Genomic DNA, 25,099 nt, shown 5'->3' on the forward strand with positions numbered 1-25,099 from the left:
GGCTTAAAATTGGATTTGTGTTTACAGTCAAGTAGTTCAACATTCATTCCACTTTTAACTCTGTTTTGGCGTCTGCCAACTGTAGAGAAAAATAGCAGGCTCTTAATTGCTAGATGCAAGCTAATAAGTAGTCTGCTGTGTGTATGGAGGCATACAGTCATTTAAGCAGAAAATACCTGCTTGTTTCAGCTGGAAATGAGGTTGACGAGATGAATTTGCAGGCTGTCAAATCGAAACACTGAACTGAAAGATGGTAAAAAGCTCTGGAAAACCGAGGGTGACTGCAGTCAGAAGAAGAAGAAGAATCAGCTTTATTGACAGTATATATATTTTTACATACACACACTGAATTCGTCTTCTGCATTTGACCCATCCTTAGTTGAACACACACATGCAGGTGATAGTTTCATCCAGATGAACAAGCTCTTTCGCATTACACGTAGCAAAGTCACCCATCATTGATTCTGATAATATTCAATATACCCGGTTTCTTAATCTTATGTGTGTACCCCCACTTGATAAAAGGCTTATGAGACTACACATGTTAATAGCTGTTTTCTAAAAGCTGTGTTGCATATGAGGCCGAACTAGCTGTTGGTTGTGTCGCCTGTAGAGGACAAAAGAGAGACACAGAAATAAATAGATCTCCTCCATGCACACTCATTCCTACAGGCAAGCGGAGCATGTGCCTCTGTGTGTGTGTGTGCATCTGTGTGTGACAGCATGCTGTGCGTCACACTGCTGTTGGGCCATTCCCGAGGAGAACTGCAGCAAACTCTCACAGCAGGCGAGGAGGGTGAGTCACCAGGATGTCCAGTGGGGATTTGGCCTGCCATGCTGCTGAAGTTACCATCTAATACCTACTATCAGATAACGCTCTTCAGCCAAAAACATGGTGGTGAGAGTCACAGTAAAGAATCCCAGAGCTAAGGTAGCTTTCACTAAACATGAAGCAAAAAGTATTCAGAATAGAATGTTTTTAAAGACAGGCATTTTGAAACTTGTATCACCACGGGAAGCAATCTTGCTCAAAGTTTTACTGAGGTAAGAAGGAACCACTACTGGGTGCCTAAATGGAGTGCCTCACCTTGTATCTATAGCAGTCCCTTCTCATGTCTCTCCCAAATTATTTATTTATTTATTTTTACAAAGGTGTATTTTCAGTAGCACAACTCTTACTGACCTTATAAATATATCAATACTCAAATATACAGGAATACCACGGGAGTACTACAGACAGCATTGTGTCTCCATGATCCCGTCACTCTCACGAGATTACGAGTTGCTACTTGTCACTTTGATGATCCAAGGAAAGGCACAATTACAAATCTGTCTTCCACTTCAGTATTGCTGTTAGTGACATGGTTTTATCAATAGACAGCGAAGTTAGGCTTCTGTTTTTTAGGTCATTGACTCAGACTTATACAAACCTCAGTAAGATAAAACATCAATCAGTTGCAGCAGATTAGACTAACACCTCAACAACCCCTGGGTGCACTTTCTGTGCTATTAGGCAGTGGAGGAATACTCTGGCAGGTTAACAAGGCGGGTGTCATTTAACGCCCCCCCCCGAATTCATCTGCAGGTGCTAGACTCATTTTCTCCTAAGTTGCACTCTGTGATTGCCATTGGTCAGGTGTGAGGATACTCATGAGACAGTTTCCACAGCACATTAGAGAGGCTAAGAGGGGGACAAGCAACGAGTTTTTTTTTAACCTTTACTGTTTCAACTGTTGCTAGGCCACTGAAGAATGTGACTGATGCCACATGCAAGGGCTGCTTATATTGGGTCTACCTACGGTTAAATCTCTTCAAGCCTTAAGTTTTAAAGCTTAAATCACAGGTTAGGACATATCTGAAGAAGAATTTCTGTTAGTTTATACCTATTTTTAATTGGAGATGAAAATAATATGATTCTCTTGTGCATTTCCTGATTCAAATGTCAAGAACTACTGGATGGATTGTGATCAGTGTTACTGAATTTTGATATTAATAAAGGATCCTACTGTGGTGATCCCCCAACATTTCTTCTTGTGCCATGTTGTACCATGGTGCTGACATATTTCAAGAAAATGTCTCGACAGCTATTAAATAAATTGCCATTAAATTTATTACAGACATCTGTGTTACCTAATAAACATTTTTTTCAGAAGTATAATCAAGTCAAAAATTCTATTTGTCTATTACTTTGGTTTAGCATAAATTTGTGAGATATTTATCATGCTGATGTCCTTTGTGTTAAGTAGCAAATCAAATTTCAAAGCAGGTGCTTTCACCTATGTAGAAATGCTGATATGCAGGTATTCAGCTCACCATGTTCATCATCTCAGTACAGAGTGTTAGCATGGTTACACTGAATACTTAACACTAAATATAATGAACAGCTGAGGCCAATATAAGGATGTCATTAGTTTTACAGATACCGGAGCTAGTCTAAAACCAAATGAATACTATGACCTGATGATGGCATCAGGAAGAAGTGATTACAATTTAGCCCTATGGGAACAACTGTCAAATTAATATTTCATGGGAATCCGACAGATCTCAACCTCATGGTGGCACTAGAGGAAATGTCAAGGGATTGCCAAAGTAGTGCGATTCATCATCTGGACATCAAGTCTCTACAAACAACAGAGATGAGTAGTGAATCTGATAAAAGAAATAAAGGAGTAGGTGAATAAGATGAATCAGGTAAATCATTTGATAGTAATTCGATCACATAATTTTCCCCCTACCCTACCTGTCCATGTGTGTTTTGTTGTCTGTTTTACCTGAGCCAATCCAGAGTGGAGCTGGGCAGGTCTCACACCACCTTCCAGTGATCTTCTTTCCTATGCACCAGTTCCACAATTCAGCCAATCAACTCCACCAACTCTCTCATTCCACGTTTTTCTTCAGTTTTGTCCCTTGTGTCTCCAATCAGAAGAAAGGCTTGGTCTTTCAGATTTTTCTGGATTTTTGTGCTTTAATGGTTTTGTTTTTGTTTTGTTTTATTGACTATCAGCACTCACCTGCTGTCTGGTACCTGTGTTGGATCAGTTCCCAGAGACTTTGTATCTTTTTATGTCCTCCCTTCCATCCTTGTATTTTGTAAATAATGTAAATAGTTGATGTGTCAGTAAAGACTCTGTTCTGCTATTTAATCTGTCATGAGTGTTTTCTCATTTTGAGGTCCTTGTCTTTGATTAAATTACAATTATAGGTGAGAATAAAACAGTTGAAATTGCCTTAAATAGAGAAAAGCTGTGAAAACATAAAGAAAACTTCATGCAAGTGGAAATTGTAATAAATAGATGTGTTCAGTGTTCAAAAAGAGTTAAAAGTTCATTTACAGTGCTGACATGCAGTTCATAGTGAATGTAAGTGGTAAAACCTATAGCTGATGAAAAAACCTTTGTCATTTATAATAAATAAAAGTAATTCATTTAAATGGCCTGGTTGTACAAATAAGCAGACGACAGTATATCTTGTCACTCTTTAATTGCTATTGGATGTTGCTAGGTTAACTGTCCAATCAAAGCAATAGAGGGGCGGGATGTAAGGAAAACCCGCAGATGTACGTCGTATTTATGACGTAGTGAGACGAGAGACGCCGAGCGGAGACACTACGTGATTTGCGTCTGGGTCACGGAAGAAGTTGACCTTTGTTGACCACAGCGGAAGCAGAGTTTACCGGCAGGCCTTATTAGGATTTTGCAGAAGGTAAATAGCTTAGTGCATGTAGTTAAATTGATACAGTGAAATTATGCCGAGCTGGTTTGTTAAGCTACTGTGAGGTTAAAGTGACCTTAAAATGAGTTTGTTAAAAAGTTCCAGGCAGGACAGTTGGCTACGAGATTTCTGTGTACAATTTCTGACGGATATGAAGAGGAGACAGCCGTGGGACTTTTTATCTGGACCAATTGAGGAGCTCGTGTGGTTGTCAACGGGACTGTGTTTTTCTCCGCCTGCCTGATGTTTGGCCCCTCTTCATACCATCATCATTCCCATCATCAGACTGCTCGTGGAAAGTCGTGAGTACTTATTTCATGCACATGCTTGTTATTTTTTTTGTTTGCTGTGTTAGTGAAACGATCACAGAGTTTTAGACCTCAACGCTCACAAGCATCGATTCAGGCCTGAAACGGGTTTGCTTACTTGAATGGATATTTATTTTGTTTGCTGCAGAGTGAATGGGTATGAGTGTGAGAGGAACTGAAGTTCAAAGAGCAAAATTTCAGAAACTAATTGGAATCTTTTGATACATTGGTTTAATTTTTTATTAATTTATTTTTTAACCAAATTTTACTTTACTAAATTGTCATTTCATTGCATTGCATTTAAAGTACTGCATGTGTGTTGTATTTGAGTTTCATTAAAGTGAATTTGAGAATAAAAAGGGATGACCATAGTGAAACACAATGTGGAGACACTGTCAAATCAGCCATAAATGAAATACCCGGGGCCCTGTCCTTAGTACCACTACATCCTGTCAGCTGTTGGTAACCACATAGCTGGTCGGGTGCTACAAAATATTATTGATCCCTGATGGGAAATTTACAAGCTCACCAGCAAATAAACTATAAAGTAGTTAAACCACCTTTTCCTTTTACTGAAGTAAAATGAATGAATGCAGGACTTTCACTTGTACGAGTATTTCTGCGCTGTGGTATTGCTATTTCCACTTAAGCACAAAATTTGAGTACTTCTTCCACCACTGATTTCAACCTCATGGTCATTATAAGAAAAAGCAGGCGATCATCAAAGTCCAGAGAATGCAGTCTCTGCAGACAATAAATGCCCTGTGAATGGATCAAATTAGTGAAGCATTTAATGTTTTATATTCACCATTAATGGAGGAAAGGGGACATGTACTACATCTGTTGTGTTATGCATCTGCGGAATTTAAATTCTGATGGCAAGGGATACGTTTTATACGGTTCATTATACAAATGCCCGTGGACACGAAAGAAATGAGCTTCGACTTGTGCAAAATAAGCACTGAAAAATGTTCATAGAGGTGTTGAGCTGGCCTTGACTGGGTGTTGACTTCAGGTTCTTGGTCCTCCTGATTTTGAAAACAACGTGACAGTCCCTGTGTCACACTTTGTTTGTTCTCTTCACGTGTGTGGGTGGAGTATATCAACTTTTTTGTATATGTGTGTGGTTGTGACTGTGCGCCTGCATGGATGTGTGTATATGTGTGCTGCATCTTTGTTATCCCTGCCTGAAAGACCTGTGTCTTAAAAACAGACACACTTCCTCCCCCAAAGTTTAAATAGCTCTGTCTCTCTACCTTATATCACCTGGTTGTCTGTGGCGTGTTTGCGTTATGTGTGTGAGGTGTTGTGGTGTTAGTCCAAGGTACTGAAATAGCTTTACTTAATCCCTCAGGTTTCAATAGCTGTCGCCATACCTTATATCACCTGAGCTGAGCAGGGGAGGAAAAGCAGGAAACAAAATAGAATAGAGGAGTGGTGGGGGGTGTGGAAGAGAGGGGAAAGACAAAGGCAGATGTGAAAGGAGATGACAAGCGACAAGAGGGCATTAGGAAAAATGAAGTAAAAGAAATTAGGAAACAAATAAAGAAGTGAATAAAGTCAGCCAGAACAACAGGAGGTAATTAAATAGCCTCAATCTAAACCCCATTCTTCTCTTGGTTCAATTTCTTTTCTTTTCTATCTGCAGCATGACTCATGTTCAGGCAATCAGACAGTCGGTCACTCAATCCTTCAAACAGTGAATCTTCATCAATAATTTACCCTCAGCCCTTGTACTTTCCACTACAGACTGCAGGCTTATTGCAGAGCCCTGTAATCACATCTCCCCTGAGCCAGCAGGGGCTGAACTAGTCATGGAGGATATGTAACAACTGCCACAGCATGTTGAGATGTCATCTGCATTGTCAAGCCATCAACACCTACAGGGTCACTCATCCTGCCATGACTCACGGACATTGGCTGTGCCTTTAAATTAGCTTATAAAGGCCCGCAGAAAGGCATTTTTAACAATGTGAGAAAAAAATAAACCCAATTCAGCTATATGCAAGTGTCCTGACTGATCTGTTTGGCTGCATTTCTGCCCCACAAACAATTATATGTATATATCTACATATATGTCTATCTAACCATCTATCTATTGATCTGTCTATATATAGGGAATTACTATAATTAGGAAGCAATTTTTATACACCCAAAACCAGCAAGTGTGTGTGTGGGAGTCAGCTGTCATGGTCAGTGCAGGGTTACTGAGTGATGACACATTATCAGAGGTGAGTTCAGGTTTTGTCCAAGTTGCTATTGTTTGTTTTGAGGATACTTTTACACCAGCAGCATAGAGAAAGGTGTGTGTGCGTGTGTGCATGTCTTTGCTTTACTGGTGCTGTAGAACAAGTGACATTCTGAAGCTCTCAGCAGATTTGTCATCAGAACAGTGGCTCCATCTCCACCCTGTGTTGATTTAAAGCAGGAGCAGCTCAGTTTCCTTTGAATTGCTTTGGTAAATCACGATTCAGTCCAGATGGCCCTCAGACAAACTTCAAATGCACATGAAAGAAAATGCATGCTTTTGGAGGTAAATAGAAAGTCTTAAGCTAGTTCATTAAAAAATATTGTCCTTCACACCCTGTACTTCCACCCTCTTCGCAGAGATTCATCATGAGCATGCCAAGGAATTCAAACCCTTTTCACCGCAATTTTTCATCTTTTTTGGAATGACCTGTATTATTCCCGTATTTTATCTGCAAAAGCAGAATAACTAAATATCTTTTTTAACAAAGCACAGCACTGTCATAGTGTTGGTCACCCCTTCAAAACCGCTTCAAAACAAAAAAAGTTCCTATTTCCAAAAATCAGTTCTGTTATGAACCTTGTTTAACAGTAGAAGAAAGAAAAAACTCAAAAAGTCATGAAGTCATGGTGCTCATGCACTATTATATATGCTTGGATTTATATGTAAATATAATAAAACATATGATAATGACTATCATAAAATGTCTATGCCGGTCAAATGTTTTGTTTGTGATTAATTGTTAATCCCTCTGAGACATTTATCATTATTGTGGCAGTCCTTTACACATGGAACAGAATACAGCTGCTCTTCCACATAGTTGAATGCATAGATGAGAACATTAATTAGGTCCAGTGAACATACTTTTGTTTTTACCCTAAATGGTTCAGCTGTTGTTTTCTTCATAGCTGGAGGTAGGAAGTCAGAAATACAGTATAAATGGTTCAGTTCATTCCCATCCTACCCCAAGGTTCTGGAAAACTCTGGATGAAAATCCAGATGATGATGCAGTAAGTTAGTTTGCTCTTTACTGAGCAGTGATAGAATGACTCCAGCAGCTTGGCAGAGAGTTTGGCCTTCCTTTGGGTTCTGAGAAAGTGGAGTCTCTGTTTCGTCTTTTTGACCAAAGTGGTGGAATTAACAGTCCACTTGAGGTCCTCACTGACATGGGTTCCTAGGTGGACACCCTCTCTACATCCTCTCCCTCTGTTTCCAGTGTCAGGACCTCCTCTTGATGTCGTCTGAAGCCTATGAGAAGCTTGTCTTTTTGATGGTCAGAGATGAATTATTAACAGTACACCATTCTGTGAATCTGCAAACTTCATCTCAGTAAGCAGTCTGTGATTGTGTTCATGGGTTGAACAGGTGTTCAGTTGTACCTGTAGAGGGAGTAGAAGGGGGCTAAGCACACATCCTTTTGGTACTGCAGTGCTGGGGGTCAGGCCTGGGGATGTGTGGAGACCCACTCTCACTGTCTGTGGACTGTTGCTGAGGAAGTCCTTAATCCACAGACACAGTTGGTGGCTGAGACCCAGGTCCAGCATTTCCATAACCAGCCTGCTAGAGTTAAAAGCAGAGCTGTGGTCAACAAAAAGCATCCTCACATATGCTCCATTCTGCTCCTGGTGGGTCAGTGCTGTGTGAGCACCGTTTATGGCATCCTCTGTGGATCTCTTTGCCCTGTATGCGTACTGGTGTTGGTCTAAGGTGCGGGAGTGAGTAGATCTTATATGTCCTAAGACTTGTGTGGGTATCTAGTGACACTAGATATTGGCAGTTTTCTCTTAACCTCTTGTATGTGGAGGGTAAGCGGATGGTCCAACTGGGCTGAAGCAACATTGTCCGGTTCTTTCTCGAATCCAACAAAGAAGCAGTTAATTTCCTAAGCCTGTGGGGAACTGTTTCCTGTCAGTGGGTATCTGGTGCTCCTGACATCTTTAGAATTTCTGAGTGAAAGATCATGAAAGCTTCAGTATCTAATAATAAAAATAACAATAACTAATAAAAATAATTAACCCAGCAATGTGTAGATGTGAAACATGTTCTAAGAAATTAATATCCAAACAGCTGCAGGAAGAAGAGTGAACCTTTAAAGTGTGGGCCTACAGTGGCTTCAGATAACAGGGCCGTGACATTTGAGAAAGTTCAGAGGTGCCCTAATGAGGCTGAAGTCTGTGCACAGGGCCAGCAAAGAGAGGGAAAAAGCAACACGCACGCGCACACACACACACACACACAAAACATGTAGTTACACACAAACACACACAAGCCAGACCAACAGTATCACATGATACTAGAGGAAGCACAGGTGATCAGCTTAGTTCCTTTTTGGATCTCCTTCCACTGTAAAGAATAATTATCAATTAAACAGCAGCTGGTCAGATCAAATGTTGTGCGTGTGAGTGTGGTTGTGTGCATGTGAAACCTGCTTTTGTGTGCATGCATATGTGTTAATGTTTGCACCCACATCTGTGTTTGTGTGTGTAATCATGTAAGAGTGCAGTGTGGGTGTGAACGTGCTGCCTGGTTGTGGTTTTGCAAAACATCCTTATGACAATTTAATGAATTAATCAAAGCTTATGGGCTTCTTGTTGTTGGATCATGTTCAGCTTGTAGCAGGTGATGTGAGGCCAAGAAACTCTGACCTATAAATAACAAAAGGAGCTGATCCACTGGCACTGGGCTGAAGCTATCATGTTGAATTGCTCTGAATTAAATGGTAGAGATGGCAAGCTCGACTGTGTGGTGAGCCTGTCACATTAAAGAAGAATAACTGGAAGCTAACTGGACATGTCATTCATATTGCACACCAGCTTCTGTCTTTATTTCAGTTTGATGAGGTGAGGTGTTTAATTACACAAGTAACTTTTTTAAACAGCAGGGCCAAACAATGGGAGTGTGTGTCTGTGTGTGTGTGTGTGTGTGTGTGTGTGTGTGTGTGCGTGCGTGCGTGTGTGTGTTCAAAAACCAAACATCTAAAAGTTTTACATTAGAAAGCACTAAACACAGATATTGTTGTTTTGAAGATAAAGTTTTTTGTATTTCTGTTTTTATATAGTTGAGGTGTTCAAGGCATAGTAGTCAAATGGGCCATTTTATTTAAAGCAGGGAAAGCCATTGTGAGCCATCTTGGTTTTGCAATCATGCTCTGATTACAATACATACACAATATAATACATATAAAGCAATAAAAGGACATACATCAACAAATTACACAGCAAACGGGTCAAGGACAATATGAGTGATGGCGTCAGTTCTAAGTCTAAATCTAAACTCATAAAAAATGAATTGGTCTGTTTTTAAAAAGTTCTGCAGATTGTTCCACATTTGTGGAGTATGTTAGAGCCAGTTTCTCAATCTCAGTCCTGACATGTTGATTTTCAAGAACCAAAAAGTTTTGGGGCCTAAAGCAGAGTGAACCTGATTTATAATTAAGACATGACAGATATCCAGCTAGTTTGCCAAGTGCTTTGTAGATAAATAAAATGCAGTTCTGTTCTCTTCTCACCGACAACAACTGTTACCCAACTTCCCCATACAGTAAACAAGGATGTGTTCTAAAGGTTCTAAAGAAAGGATATTTAGAGGTTTAAGAGTAGAGGATGGAGAATGCACATTAATTGCATCACCACTGTCTAACAATTTGCTTTCTGCAGTTTATGGTGATGTATGCTTTATTTCTATTTAAAAGGGGCCAGTTTTGCTTTCCAGGACAAAGTCAGTTTGTGAATGTGTGTTTTCAATACATGGCTTGTCATGGAGCTAGAAATAAAGGTATTTATAATGAGATACTCTTTCTCAAATTTCACATAAGTGGAACTGTTTTCTGGGCAACAACATACACATTGTTATCTGAGTTTGACGATCAGGTAAGGTTGGGTGTACAAGTGCATTCAGTATAACTTACTTAATCCATGTCAGCACATTATCCTTCCTGTTTACATTGCCCACAGCATTATGGTTTCTGCATCCATTATTGATGTGCATTATCCTCACTGTCTTATAGATGATAGGAGGAGAAAATTTGTCCACCCAGTTTTGACATTACTTTGATCCCATGTTCAGTTAGTGTGTAAATGTACTTGTGTGTAAAGTTTTTTCACTCAACTGAGGTGGAAACTTTTTTTAAGCAGCTAAATTTCATTCAATTTACTGTGTCACCAAGTTCACATGAGGCTAAATCTTGACTGTTTTTATGTGCATTTTAGAACAGAACATTTTATTGCAAGAGTGTTATAATAGTCGGCCATTGTGTAATCTGTTCAATAATATACCTTAGATGTTTACTCCACGGAAGAATCGTTATGTTATTAGAGATTTTGAATTCTTGGCCACACAGCAGGACACACAGGCCTATTCTGCCTCTTTCTCTCTACATCTGGTTCATAATTTATTGAGAAGACATTGATATGCATGGTGCTGCACTGCTTCTGCTTTATTCATATTCACTACGCTGTTATAGCAAGGACAGAGAGAAAGAGCAATGGAGGAAGAGAAAAATGAATATATGTATAGTAAGCCCATCTTTGTTTGTGCATATGTTTGGGTCAGCTAGGTAAGAGATGACTAATGCATCACATGCTTCTTCTACCTGAGCTAACATGCAGATCAGTGTTGTTGGTAACCTGCTTCCTTTCTCCTGCTCTAAGAACTGTATAGATAAAATAACGAGCCTGGTTTCCACATGAAGACATAGCTTTGAGATATTACTTAGATCTGCCATAGTGTTTTACATGAACTTTGTTTTGGTTTTCAGCTGGCAGCTTTGGTGTTTTGTTTCACTTGCACTGCTGCCATTAACAATTCCAGCTGCAGTAAGCAGCTGTTTTAAGCCCATAACCCCACTGTGCACTACCTTCCCATCACTAAACAGCAGACATGGCGGTAAAAAATCAAGTAAGACAACATTAAACCTCATGGAGCTTCTGTCTCTTATTATGCTGTAGGCTCCATCATACTCCAATTTGCTGTGGCCTACTTTGTCGCTACTTTTGCTCCCTCCTTCAGCTCGTTTGGTACCATGAAATACTTGTTTTGTACAATAAAGTCTGTACTTCATTTTTAATGAATTACTTTTAACTCTTCTATTGGAAATCAGTACAAATGATCTGCATGTATCAATACTGGCATTTAATAATGAGTAATCATTGTATTACATTGGCTGTGTCTCTGAGAGGGAGGATAAAATGAACCAATATTGTATGGTGGCATGGGTCAAGCCATGATCTGTTCTTTAAGAAGTGTGTTGGCAATACTTAAGTTGGGTTTGATGGCTGGCTAGCCTGCATTGTGAAATTCACTTGTGAGTTCTGAACCCAAGCTGACTTGTTTTGTACCCTGAGGTAATGACAGATAACAGTTAAATTAATAACTGAAAACATGGCCACTCACCCTTCTTGTAAGACCCCAGAACACACAGCAGGGACACTGTAGTACACAGCAGTGCTGGACTGCCTCTGAGGTGTAGTGAGCCACTGGCGGAAGGAGAAATAGATCTACCTCAGTGCTGCAGAGGGGAGACTGCTGTACCAGAGAGGGCCTACAGCATTATTAGGACATGCAGTCCTACACAGTCCTGCAATGAGGAATGGATGTCCATTTCCGTGTGAGGACCAAAATTTTGATAACCCCCATAAGTTCCAACCCCTGTGCCAGCCAGCCAGCCAGCCAGCCAGCCAAGAGCAGCAGCTATCCAACTGTGTTTCACTGCAATGCGCCAACTTTAATAGCATTGGATGTGTAAATTAAATAGCACAACTCCCTGGCAAATGCAACTAACGGTAAAAGAAAGGCATTTTGTTTTTTGTTTTTTTTTTTTTCATCTCTCTTTGTCTCGTACTAAATCAGTCCTAATGCTAGTATATATATCATGATATGTCCATGTGGCCTAAAATTTCCAACTCCAACAACAGGGCACTGGACTGTGGCCCACTGGATCTGGACCAGTACCTAAGTAACCTGTTAGCTGAACTGAATTAATATGTGCTAACTGCTGTATTAGTGATCAGCTGCCTTTAGTTCTTAAGACTCTGACACCAGCTGGGCTCAGGTGTTACCAGTGTTAGTAAAATGAGCATTGGCGCTCATTCTCTTTCTGACATCGGTTTAAGTATTTTCACAAAGTATCATAGTGTCAGGCTGTGTTGGTACCCTGCAAAAGGTCTAAAGAACATTATAGAACATGACCTGTTTGAGCTCACCCACTGCACTGAGCAGACATACAGCGAACCAAGCAGCTCAGTTCTTCTGTCTCATGACCCAAACCAGGGTTTCAAGTACTTGTTGTTGCTGCTTAGTCATGTGCCTCTTTCTTTCTCCATTCTCCATTGTTTTAGTGGAAGACACACTTAAAACTTTTTGTCTGTCACAAAGCTTTTGTAACACATGCTTAACATGAAACAGGACTTTGGTTAAATTTAGGTACAAAAATTACATAATAAGCCATAGGAAAATGCATTGTTCAGTTACTCTGATTTTGATTGTCTCATATTGATACAGATGTGTGACAAAATGGTTGTGTGTGTGGGAAATGAGATCAGATTTAAAATAAAAATAGACAAGCATCTTCATTTTAAAGCTTTACATGGATTTCTGCAGCAAATTAATACATCCATGTTACTGTAAGGATAAATGATAGTAAATTTTATGAGCATGTTTGCATCCTAACATTATGATTTAGCTCAAAACTCCCTATTTTACTCTAGCTGGACTGCTAGCATGACTGTAGACTCTTAATCTTGTTTAAATGTTGTTGAAAGGAGATTCTGGCTTCTCACATTTTCTCTATTAAGGCTGCAGCTTCATTTTCAATGAAGTTGTTACTGCTTTTCTGATTTTCTTATTTTACTTCTGACAGGGTAAATTAACTGAATTTGATATTAATAAGCCCTAGATAATTTTTATGAAAGTATCTTTTTTAGCATTTGCAAGAATCCACCACTCCTGAAAGAGTCACTGCTTGGGTACACACTGTGCACCCACCCTCCACCACATATGCTCTCATTTAGTCAATCAGAACAGTTCTCATTCCTTACCATGGAAGCAGAATGTGGTCAGGCAGATAGTTGCCCTCCTCTGAACCATTTTTTTTATCCTACTGCTAGACGGCATCGTGGCTGCCTTCAAAGCCAAGGGTGCTCTGCCTTGGAGCTGCGAAGTGCTGGAGGGGCATCTTTGAGAAGACAAGACGCTATGAGAGTGGCCATGATTGTTGGCTAGACTCACGCAGAATAAGATTTCAAAGTGCAACATACGCCTTCTGCTGTCATTCAAGCTCATGTATTGAGCCATGTGCCTGTTTATCTTAGCCGTTATGACGCCTGACAGGAGCTTCCATGTTGTGTAGAGGCAGGTTATTGGCTGGTAGTTGGATGAAATTGTTCCCTTCTGTGGATCTTTCATGATCAAGACTGCCCTTCTTTGGGTTAGCCAAGCTGGGTGAGTCCTATCCATCAGCATCAGGTTCATTTCTGGTGCTAGGCATTCATGGAGTGCAGTAAGCTTCTTTAGCCAGTACACGCGGATCATATCAGGGCCTGGTGTCCAGCTCTTCATGCCTGACACTTGTTGTTGGATGTTTGCCATTTTGATGGTTACTGGGTCTTTTTCTGGTTTTGAATGTCTACCAGATAATCATCATTTTTCAAAAAGAATATGGGATGAGGCCATCATTTAAAGCTTTAACATATTTAACAACAAGTGACTCACACATAAAACATGAGCACCAACAGCATCAAGTGCAACCAGTGGCCCCCCTCTTTTAATTCACCACTGTCAAAAATAGTCTTGTGGCTTTAGCCCTTCCTCTACAATGCTGACTCATGTCGCCAAAGGGGTAAAGTTTGACCCTCTCTGTCCATTCACATTTAGTGACAACAGAGTAAACAGACAGTGAAAAACACTTCTTTATTAAATTATAAATAAGTAGTAAATATTTGGAAGTCATAGAAATTTGCCGTATTAAAAAAAGCTGCTTACTTTCACACATAGAAATCTCTACTCATAAAAGGCAAAACAGGGTTAAGTCTCCCTGGTGATTATTGGCTGTTACTTTGGAAAAAGGTCAAGATTAAGAGAGTTTAAGGAGTGAGTTAACAGCACGAATATGGGATAAATCAGAATCAGAATTCCTTTATTTATCCCTGAAGGGAAATTCTTAAATATGGCAACATGTATTCATTTGTCTGCATGCAATGGTTTGTCAAAGGCTGAATCCATTTTTTTCTAGACCTATATGATAGCTGTCCACATGAACAATTATTTGGACTAGAAACAAGGACACACACATGCAAACCTGTGTATAACTCTTTCAAATCCATCGCTTTTGTGTCCGAACAAAATGCCCCTCCCCTCAGGGATCAAAAAAGTCTCCTCTCTCTCACCTTCAGTTCTATCAGGCCCGTGGGTACTCACAGTAGCTGAATAAATCCCATCTCATGGGGGAGAGGTTTTGAATGCTAGGCTGCCTTGTTCCCACAGTCTGTGTGCTAATCTAGATCAGGCTGAGAAAGTCTTATGACTGTTAATGTTTAGTCTTACATGTCATATCATTTCTATGGAGGAAAAAGTGTGAATTCACAGCATTAAATGAACAGTCCTCATTGACCAGCAGCTCCTGTAGCTGACTGTAGAGCTACATGTGTGACAGTCAAAGCCATGACCTGATTCCAAAGCCTGCTGTTCAGAAACTGAACTAAACTTTACCCTGGGCACAAAGAGAAGCAGACTTCTGTGATGAGGTACTCATACCAAATTATCTGTGCAAAGCACATTTGGGTTTGAAATTAACATTTAGTTTAGTTAGATTGAACATAACCCCAAAGCCACCACATGTGGACACGCACACACGCAGAGCTTTCTGGTAAAATCGCGGAAGACAGGGTCCTCGTTTTGGTCTCATGAAAGACTTTTATGATGACCTGAATTCACCAAGAAAAACAAAGAAACAAATTAGCACTGATGTGTTTGTCTACTTAATCTGCTCTATAAAAAGACTCAGTGCTACTTCATCTGATACTTTATCTCAGCATAAAGTGACAACTACTAAACTGTGATACTGTAGGGATTATGAATGGGTATAGTAAGGATTGTACTAATGCTACAATCTTGTCAGCTCTTTTTTTTATTGCTGCCCATATATTAAACTGAAATTATTATTATTAAATTAGTTTGAAATATTTATAATTTTTATATATGACAAAACATTGTTTTGCACGACGGCAGTGTTCACAAAAGCAAAATTTCTGATAATTGAACATTTTAATTCTTATGTATGTAGAATGTAAACGATATAAATCAGTCTCTCTCCTCTGCTGTCCCCTGCCTGGCAGCTGCTGGTGAAGTGAAGCTTTTTAAATAACATGCTGGAGGTGAAGGAGGGAGTGAAGGCAACAGCTGGAAACATTTCTCTTCTTTTATATCTGTGGAGATTCTGAGTGATCCAGGTCATATTTACTCAAAGAGTTAAAGCAAGGCGTCTGGGCTTGTGAAGATTTGAGCCTTTGCTTTAATTTCTCTTCTTTTTAAGCTTGTTGAACAGGTGTTTGATAAATTATTTGCTTATTGGCTTTTTACTGGCAAAGTTTTTATTGCACTTACAGTAATGGGCATGTGTGCCATCCACTCGAGTAAAAGGAACTACACTTTGCCTCAGCACATCCTCGGTCAAACACCGGATACAGTGCAGAGGAAAGGCAGCGCTCATCAAAATAAGTGGCAGGTTTTCTGGTCCTCTGACACTTTCAAGTGCTTATAAATTAACCAGATACACACAAATTTAGAACCACTTCCAATACGGAGACTGTTTCAGGGTTAGATGGTGAATATACTCCGTGTAATCTTTTGTTTGACAGTGTGATGAATAGAAAAACCTAGGTGAAACTGAATAAATTTATCATATTATTATTGCCATGCAAGGTTTTTTTTGGTAATATATACTGTGTTATTAACTGTTTATAGCAGTACGTTTAATCTCTCCTCTTACTGGTGGAAAGTTCATGAGGTCAACATTTCTCTGCCTCTGTGTGCTTGTTGATTAAGACAATATTTTAGGTCGGAGTTCTGACAGAAGCATAAATCAGCTTGCTGTCAGTAGTATCCTTGGTGCTGAGCACACTACAAGCTTTCTCTGTAGCTCCATCTTTCTCTCTTCTCCCCGTACCTTTGAATTTGTGTCTCTTCCACATTTTCCTCTTCACCGTAGTGTTCTGCCATGTTCTCAGAAATTCTGCGCATCTCAAAAGGAAACAGATGTTTTTCAGCTTTTTTGATAAGCCTTTTAGCTATTGCAAGAGTAGAGAGGGTTAACGAATTCATCCACCCATTAGGATATGTCCCAAAGTAAACTGGCAGACGGTAATAACTGTGTGCTGTCTGTTTGAACTTTAGGTGATCATTGGAGGTTGTGAGAGGGATAGAACTCATTCTAGCTGGTGCCATATTGATGCTTTTTCATACTTGTTTGATTTGAATTCAACTGAAATAACTCCATAGACCAGCTTACAAGCTCAGAAGATGGACAACCACCAAGATATTTCACATTGGTTATGGCTGCTGAATGTTTGATGTTAGCTGGGGCAGAGGAGGTATCGAGCAGAGAAATCACTGTGTTCTCACCGTAATGTGTATATGTGTGTGTGTGTGTGTGTGTGCGTGCGTGCATGTGTGAAAAAGACATTGGTCCCTGATATGACCCCTGTGTGAGCCCAGGGTAATGCCTTTTCTCTGACACACACTCTGGAGATTGATTCCAGTGAGAGCTCCAATATTTATTCACTGAAACGCCAAGAGTAGGGACACCAAACGTGACAGTCCCAACACACTCCACTACTTAAATGTGGCAATCAACCTCAAACACGAGTGTGTGTTTGGATGTGAGTCCAGCAGAACTGTATCAGTGTACATCTGCATTTGTTTGTGCATTGCATGCAGTATGCATGTGTGAGTGTGTGTGTGTTTGCAGCCCTTCTGTCTGTCAGTAGCTGTGGTAATATGAAGTGGCAGAAAGCTAAGAGGTTTCGTACACTCCGCATTTGACCATATGTCACCACACACACTGATAGAGACAGAGAGGAGATGGAAAGAAAGGATGATAGAGAAAGAAATATCCTAGCTCATATGTCAAGATGCCAGTAGAGGCTGGGACAAGGGGATCAGTAGTGCAACGGACAAAGAAGGGAAACCACAATAAAAGGAAAGGAAAACATTTTACCCCGTAACATCATTAAAAATACCTATACAAAAAATATTTGTCACAATGCTAACCAGGGCCATGTAAGAAAGAGCTGCACGTTGGCCTAACTCAGTCTAGTTTCTGTAGTTCAGTTATTGTTTTCTCCCATTTTGTTGGCACAAGAAAACTTTGCCTCAGGCCTCTGTCGCAGAGATGCAGTGTGCTAGCACGTTGAGCACATGAAGGCATGCTAACCTGCTAACCAAAGGCATTTCTGGTAACAACCTCTCAGTTCATTAATACGCTCAGCTGAAAATAATTTATTGTTTATATTCAACTTCAAATACATGCACCTCTGCACATATTAGAGTGGTTTGTTACAGTATTCTGTTGTTTATGTGGGAGATGTCGAATTACAGCAGCTTATCAGTTAGGTGCTAATATATATATATATATATATATATATATATATATATATATATTGTCATATTTCATCATTGAATTGGGTGCTATGTGTTCCCATTGTTAAGTCAGCAGTCTCATTTTCTCAAATGTTTCTAAAACTGTGAGAGCAGCAGTGTGGTCGGCTGAGGGTGTATCAGCACATGTTCTGATCTAAATTTACCTTCAAGTTCTGTAGCACTGCCCTACTACACTAACATATGCATAAATCAAATTAGCATGGAGACGCCTACATGATCTGTGCATATAACAACTACAGCTTTACACATCCTGATGTACACAACATGGTGGTTGTTTTGGCCCTTAATGCTTACGTGAGTTGGATCGCTCTGAAACCAGGAAATTGGAAGAAAGGGCTCCAGTTACATCTTGGGTCAATCTAATGGACCCAAAAAATAAATACCACAAGGGTATTTATTTATACATAAGAAAGAAACTCAGTAAAGCAGGATGACAATGTAGGACACTTTGTTAATAGCTTAGTTTTGAGAATATGGTGATATTGTTGAAACAAGGTCTGATGAGAGAAAATACAATAATTTGTCTTCCAAATGAAGTCTGTCTTAAATGATTTTTTTATTTATTAGAATTTGTTTTGCTCTGTCTGACTTCTTTTCAATAATGTTGCTGCATTCTCATATCTAAGCAATTAATTTAAATGCAGTGTTATCATAAGCAATGGCTAAACGTACAAAAATAAGAATGAATGAATTATGAATGTTATCACTGGTGCACAGTAGCTGAAATTCAGTGGCCAAGGTTCAGCATGAGTTCATCAAGATGAAGTTAACATTTTACGGAGGTTGCAGGCAGGGATTTACAGAAACAGTATCACAACACAGAGTAAAGAAGACGGATAGGTGGAATAAAGATATGAGGGTACCAATGAAAGCTACTTAGAAAAGGGATGTAACACATTACAATAAATAACTAAGGTCTGGAGTAGTCCAGAAAACTATGTCCAGATTCTTGTTGGGTGCTGTCACAGTCACATTCATTGTCCTTACCTTGCTGTCTATCATTTTGTGTTACTTCCTCCCCTACTGTCTATCGCTGTCTCCTTTCTCACATTTCTCTTGTTTATCCCTTTTGCTTTCTTTTCTTCCGCTCCATGTGCCTCACACACATAGTCCTAATACCCCAGGCAGACGTTGTTAAAGGATAAATTAATACAGAGTCTGTTTTTGTGGTCTGAGACCTCAGATTAGGTAACCATTGTTTGCATTATTTCTGTGTCGTTGCGTCCACAAAGTACGTACCCACAAAATACTGACATTTGGCACTTCAGATAAGCTGCTTCATTTATGTTGTCAGTTCCACAATCAGCCCTGCTGTTTCTGCTGCACTGCTGTTGACTGCTTGTTCTGCTTGTTGTCAACACTCTGATTTCTACGGAGATCCAGCATTTGTTCATTATGCGTCACAGAAAATGTCGTTAGTGCCTTCTAGTTCTTTTGACGTCTTGCTTTGAGTCTCTCGTAGGTTGTTCCAAGGCAAGTTATTTTGGGTACCCTGGTAAATGAAAAACCTGCGTTTCAAGCACTGCTCTGGCAAATAAATGTTCCCTCCTACTGTCAGGAGAAGGTTCTGTCAAAGCAAGGAGGGAAAGGAAGGAAAGGAAGGAAAGTGACATATCTTGTCATTGGAGGGAACTCACTCCAACGAAATTTGTTCTCTGCATTTAACCCACCCAAGTGACGTGCACACACACACAGCAAACCCGGGGCAGTGGGCGACCGCGTGCAGCGCCCGGGGAGCAGTGGGGGTTAGGTACCTTGCTCAAGGGTACCTCAGCCATGGACACCGGGACGGGGAATCGAACCAGCGATCCACCGGTTACGGGTCCGACACCCTAACCGCTGATCCACGACTGCCCCAAAAAGAACAAAGAACAAAGAACTGGTGCCTCATTGATTCTGCTGCTGTCTCTGCCACAGTGGCTGCGACACCCACTAAGAGTTAGAGTCCAACTTTTCTAACTTTTTTACAATCCTGAGAGCCATCATAACATTCAGACCTTACAAGGTTACACGTTCAAACTGAGGAAAACTGTATTTTACACTGCCATGCCGCATTTCCAGCATCTTTTGTCATCTGAACCTTCTAATGTAACACATATTTGGTCTTCTCATCCTAAACCACCATATTCTGTGCAAATGATGTCAAGTCACCATTAGTGCTGCAATCCGCAGTCCCAACTGCCCAAACGTAAGCCCAAAGCTTCCTCCAAACCTATATGTATTAACGTTTAATAGTTGTGCTATTGTCACTTATCTATTTATAGCTAAGTGCACTTTGGACAAAATCTAAATGATTAATAAGATTCCAGTTACTTCTCTACACTTAGTGTGTACTTTGGCCTTTGTATAGATATTCTGACAAGCCACTTGTTGTCACCTCAGTGAAGTGTGTGGAGACTGTGTCTTCCTGAGCCGACCCCGTTTGTCTGGTTAAGCTGCATTGCATTTCACTGAAGGCCTTGGCTAAAATCTAACTGGTGACTTAAAGGTGTCTGTGCATCCTGCTCTCAGAGAAAAATGTAATACCCCTTATTGTGCTGTAAACTGTAGAACCTGTGTCACAAAATTTTATTGTACAGTTGATGGTTTTTAGCCCTGTGGTAGTTGCTGTTAGCTAGTCGTTTGCTCAGTGGGATAGTTATACAGTCTGTTCATTGGTCCATTACTTTGGCCCAGACTGAAATATCCAGTAGATGAGTCCTAAAGAATTTCAGTTTTCAGTTTTCTTCTTAAGTATCTCTGTATTTTCTGGACTGATTAGAACTACGTTCAGGACAGACATTTATGGTGCCCTGATGATGAAATTCAGGTGCCCTGATGATGCATTAGGATGCACCATCAGGGCAGACTTGGGTATGCACAATCATGTTAGCTAGAAGATGAACTGTAATAAGTCTGATCCACTATTCTGATCATCAAGTAAAATAAGCCACCTCTGTACTGGACTTTTTTTTCATAAATCTGGTCTCATTTGAAACTGTGTTCAGATCGAGTTTGGTAGTGTTCACTGGGTTATTGCTCACTTCAGCCACAGTTAAAGACATGTGTTCATCAGGAAACTCTGTGAATATTTTCCTCATTAAATTTGATCCAGTTTCACCAAAATCAGTGAATACATTTATAAAATTGTGTTTTTGTACAGCAATCAGTGTGGCCCGGACACCAGAAACCATCCTCTTGTGTCTTTCTGACATAGACTCTGAATGCAAGCCCTGTACTGCTGTAAGTTAAAGATGGATGTCTGAAGTGATGAATGTCATAATATCACTGGGTGACATTAGGTGGTTCAAGCTGACAAAAGTACACCTATTTTGTTACAGTGAGGAAACATGACTGCAATTTGATATAAAAATGCAAATAAATTGTTTGCTTGTTTTTTTTGGCATATGTTGTTAAATAGATGCATAATTTGGCTGGGGATGCTACTTAATCAAGATGTCAAACAGAAACAAGGGTTGACTTAATGTTCATGTTTGAAGCAGAAGAGAGAAAGCACAAAGAACACACCTCATTCATCCCTGCCAGCTACGCTGCCAGCTTGTTGTTTCCCGCTCCCCCCTCCACTCCTGCTTGGTTCCTTAGGTGTCAGTATCTACCATATGTTTCTGTAAGCTTGAATTTTCAAATCATGTATTTTTCATATCTCGATGATTAATGTCTGCTGCTCCTTTTCTGTATATCCCAGGGGGTTTGATTGTGCTCCTTTACCATGCTGTTTTTGCACTGTTTATGCAGAAACTGTGCCATCAAAAAACAACTGTATACCTATTAGAACAATTATTTTACCTTTATCAGAGAGCATTTCTGACATTTCTGTGCATGAGTAGGCCTACAAAAGACATTTAAAACACATCTTTATAAACATTTGAGGACTGAAAAGGATGGTGCAGCAGGGCACAGGTGCCATATGACCATGCAACTAACAGAGTTGATGCTCAAGTAGATTTTCCAAGTAACTATATTGTATTTAAGTTAAGTTTAAGTTTTTACAGGGACTGAATCTCACCACTGTACAGCATGTGTTGCTTTCAGATGCATGAGGAAGTCATAGAATCAGGGGCCCTAATGAGCCAGTCATCAACAAGGAGCTGTGCAGAGATGCCGACTACAATCAAACTATTAGAGAGGTTTTTGAGTTTACGAGGCAAGTAATTAAACATAGGTGTGTGTACAGTGTTTTTGCTCTTGCGACAGAGTCACTAAGGTGTTTCTGTGAGTTTTGAATTTGCATGTAAGAAATGTTTGTTGATTGTAGCAGGTACTGTAGCTACTGTTATGTTCATGTGGACAGAAAGTGCTTTGCTAAGTGCTTGCAAAATTTGCACATAATGTGATTGATGCAGCTTTTTCTTTACTTCTTCTTGCAAAAAAGTAGACTGTTGTAACCATGCCCTTGACCAAACTTTAGCATATCTAAAATAAAATCTTTCAAATTTGAGATTTGATATCAAGGTTGGATTGGACCACTGCTGTGCCATCTCTTTTGGATGTTCTCTCATCACTGGAAAGCTTTCCAGGCCTATACCTGCTCTATCTCCCCTGTGACAGCAGCAGGAGTGGCTGCAGTAATCCAGTTAGAGGAAACTCACTCGCTGCAAATAGCAGCCACAGAGATTACTCCTCTGGGTAAAATGGCACTGCATGCATTTGTGTGTGTGTGTGAGTGTGTTGTGGCATGTGTGTAGGTCTCAGGGGAACATGCAATGTAATCACAGAAGGCGATTACTTGGTAGCAGTCAGGTGTGTGTTGGTGTGTATGTGCAAATCCTAGGAGAGCAACACAGTGTAATCAGAAGAGGCTGTTACTCAGTGGCATAGAGGTGTGTGTGTGTTATTTGGTTGCAGCGATAAGAATGTATGCACTGAGATAAAATTACTGCTCTGCAGATAGGTCAGAGAGGCTACAACATTACACTCACACAAACACACACCAAATCTACCTCCGTCAGCACTTCATGCCAAACTTCTGTTTGCAGTGGGAACTGAAACTTTTTCTTTGAACATCAACACAATTTTCACTGAAATGACTGTAATCCACTAAATGATACTATATGCATCTCAGTTGCCTAAGGTGTGACATACACCTAAAGATCAAAACTGAAGCTTTTCTGGGACTTCACGAAAGTGGAAATTGGATCACATTATAATGTTTGAACATGTCGGGACTGACCATTCTGCTGCCACTTGGGGCCAGGCAGAAAGTGACAGTTTGATGTTATACAGTTGTACACGCAAGAACATTTTAATTTTTGTGTCTTTAAGATACATTATTAATTGAACATATTGACTTTAGGGTCAGCTCTGAAAGCTCTAGCTCTGTCCGTTGTTGCATCTCTGTGATATTGAATTAGCATAATATTATGTATGTGACCATCATACTGAATACTTGGGTGCAGCGTTCTCATTCCCAGCCCCCAACAGAGATTTAAAACAGCATATTAGATCAGCTAGCTAGCTGAGCTAAATAAAATTGGAATTTGAATTTAAGGGCGCAATTGGTTTTGATTTACAAACAAATCAGGGAAAGTTGTGGTCCTTAATGAGTTTGATAAAACTGATAAGAAAAATTGACTAATTAGCCCGAATAGTAACCTAAAGCAAAAGATCACAAACTGTCAAACATACACACTGTCGGAACAATAAATCCAAGGGGATGTATTAACTCTTTCCATGCTGTGCCCATTATACCAACAAAACATGGACAACAAAACATACCAACATACATGGACACCCCAAGCTTGCAGTCTGACACCTTGCAGTGATGGTGAGGCTTAGTACTCGATCAGTAACAGATCCAGATCTGATTTCAGGATATCCTGTATGAATGCATTTCCAAATAAATAACATAAACAGAAATGAAAAATAATTGTGAACAATAAATTAGATGACAAAGACGCAGTTTATCCGATATGATGTGGTAGTGCATGAACAGCTACAGAAGAAAGCAAACAAACATAGTGCCAGCATCTCAATAACTTGTCTAACGGAGTGTGTTCGTGGCCCACTTCCTATGTAGCTAGTCACATCCTGCTTGGAAATGTTACAAACTCATGGATTTGTGTGTGTGTGTGTGTGTGTCTGTCTGTCTGTCTCCTCCAGCACTACTTAGCAACATCTGACATTCTTTTTTTTCTTTTCTCCTGCTTTTTTCTTCCCATTTGATGAGCACACAAATGTCAGTTTGAAAAATTCAAGGACTTGAAACGTGATTTCATAAAATGTGGTTTTCAGTCATATTGTCTCCAGTGAATTACTACTTTGGGTTCCTTGTCTCGGCACATCCAAGCGCTATTTTTGAAATCAAACCACACGAATAGCTCTCGGTCGTGGCAGTGATAGACGTATAAAAACCTCTGCAGCCCCTTTTTCTTTACTTTCAACTGTCAGTTTTCATCTGAACATTAATATTTGAGTTCATGTCGTTTCTTTTTTCTTTTCCTTCTCTTTCTTTTTGTTCTTAGCATTTTAACTTTATTTTCCTTTCATTCGTCATACAGATTAGATACAGTTTTACCTTTATCATAAATGCTAAGAATTTTTTTTCCTTTGTAAACTCAATCCAGCACCTCATTTTTACCCTCCTCAAATGCACTGGGTAAGAACTGCTCAGAGCTAAGCACAAACATTGACTCAGTTGCTTCACAAAAAGTAATAAAAGTCACAAATAAACCAAGAGCCACAGTGAAACTGAAAAAAAAGAGACTTAAAAAGATTCGCTGTAGGGCAGGACACAAGTGGAGGAAAACAAAGCACAAGCTGCATTTAAAGGACAGCTTTGCAAATTTTGGTATTCCAGGCAAGCATCCCTCAGCTCATAGGTCATTCTTGTTTTGGTAATGTTTTTTGAGCATCATATAAGATTATTTATTCATTACTTTATTTATTTATTCCCAGAAAGACCACTTCCAACGTATGTTTGTCTTGCACAAATGTTTGTTTCAGAATAAGTGTTTTTGGGTGACTGGATTGAGAGGAGCATCTGCAGTTTTTTTTCTGTAGAAAGTTTTCAGATGTTTGACCTTTCATCGTAACAAGTGCTTTATATCCTAAAATTAGCAATGGAATAGTAGTTACACTATGAATAGTACAAGTATGTAAATGAGCTTCTTGTAATTTTAGGTTGACATTATCCGATGCTGAGTGTTGTCAAGGTTATTAGAATACTGATTTTAGTGAACTG

The 25,099-nt window shown here is 39.8% G+C and overlaps 1 long non-coding RNA gene across 2 annotated transcripts in view; it reads left to right on the forward strand.

The window, feature by feature from the left end:
• The first annotated feature begins 3,583 nt into the window (after window positions 1-3,583).
• The window catches only part of LOC124068574, a 117,185-nt gene continuing 95,669 nt past the window's right edge, over window positions 3,584-25,099 (forward strand). For both annotated transcript variants that reach the window (XR_006844940.1, XR_006844941.1), the window contains exons 1-2: window positions 3,584-3,702; window positions 3,811-4,010. This is a non-coding gene — a long non-coding RNA (uncharacterized LOC124068574). The remainder of the gene's footprint in view (window positions 3,703-3,810; window positions 4,011-25,099) is intronic.

This window comes from Scatophagus argus, chromosome 12 (genome assembly GCF_020382885.2).
Source record: "Scatophagus argus isolate fScaArg1 chromosome 12, fScaArg1.pri, whole genome shotgun sequence".
In the NCBI taxonomy this organism is placed as follows: domain Eukaryota; kingdom Metazoa; phylum Chordata; class Actinopteri; family Scatophagidae; genus Scatophagus; species Scatophagus argus.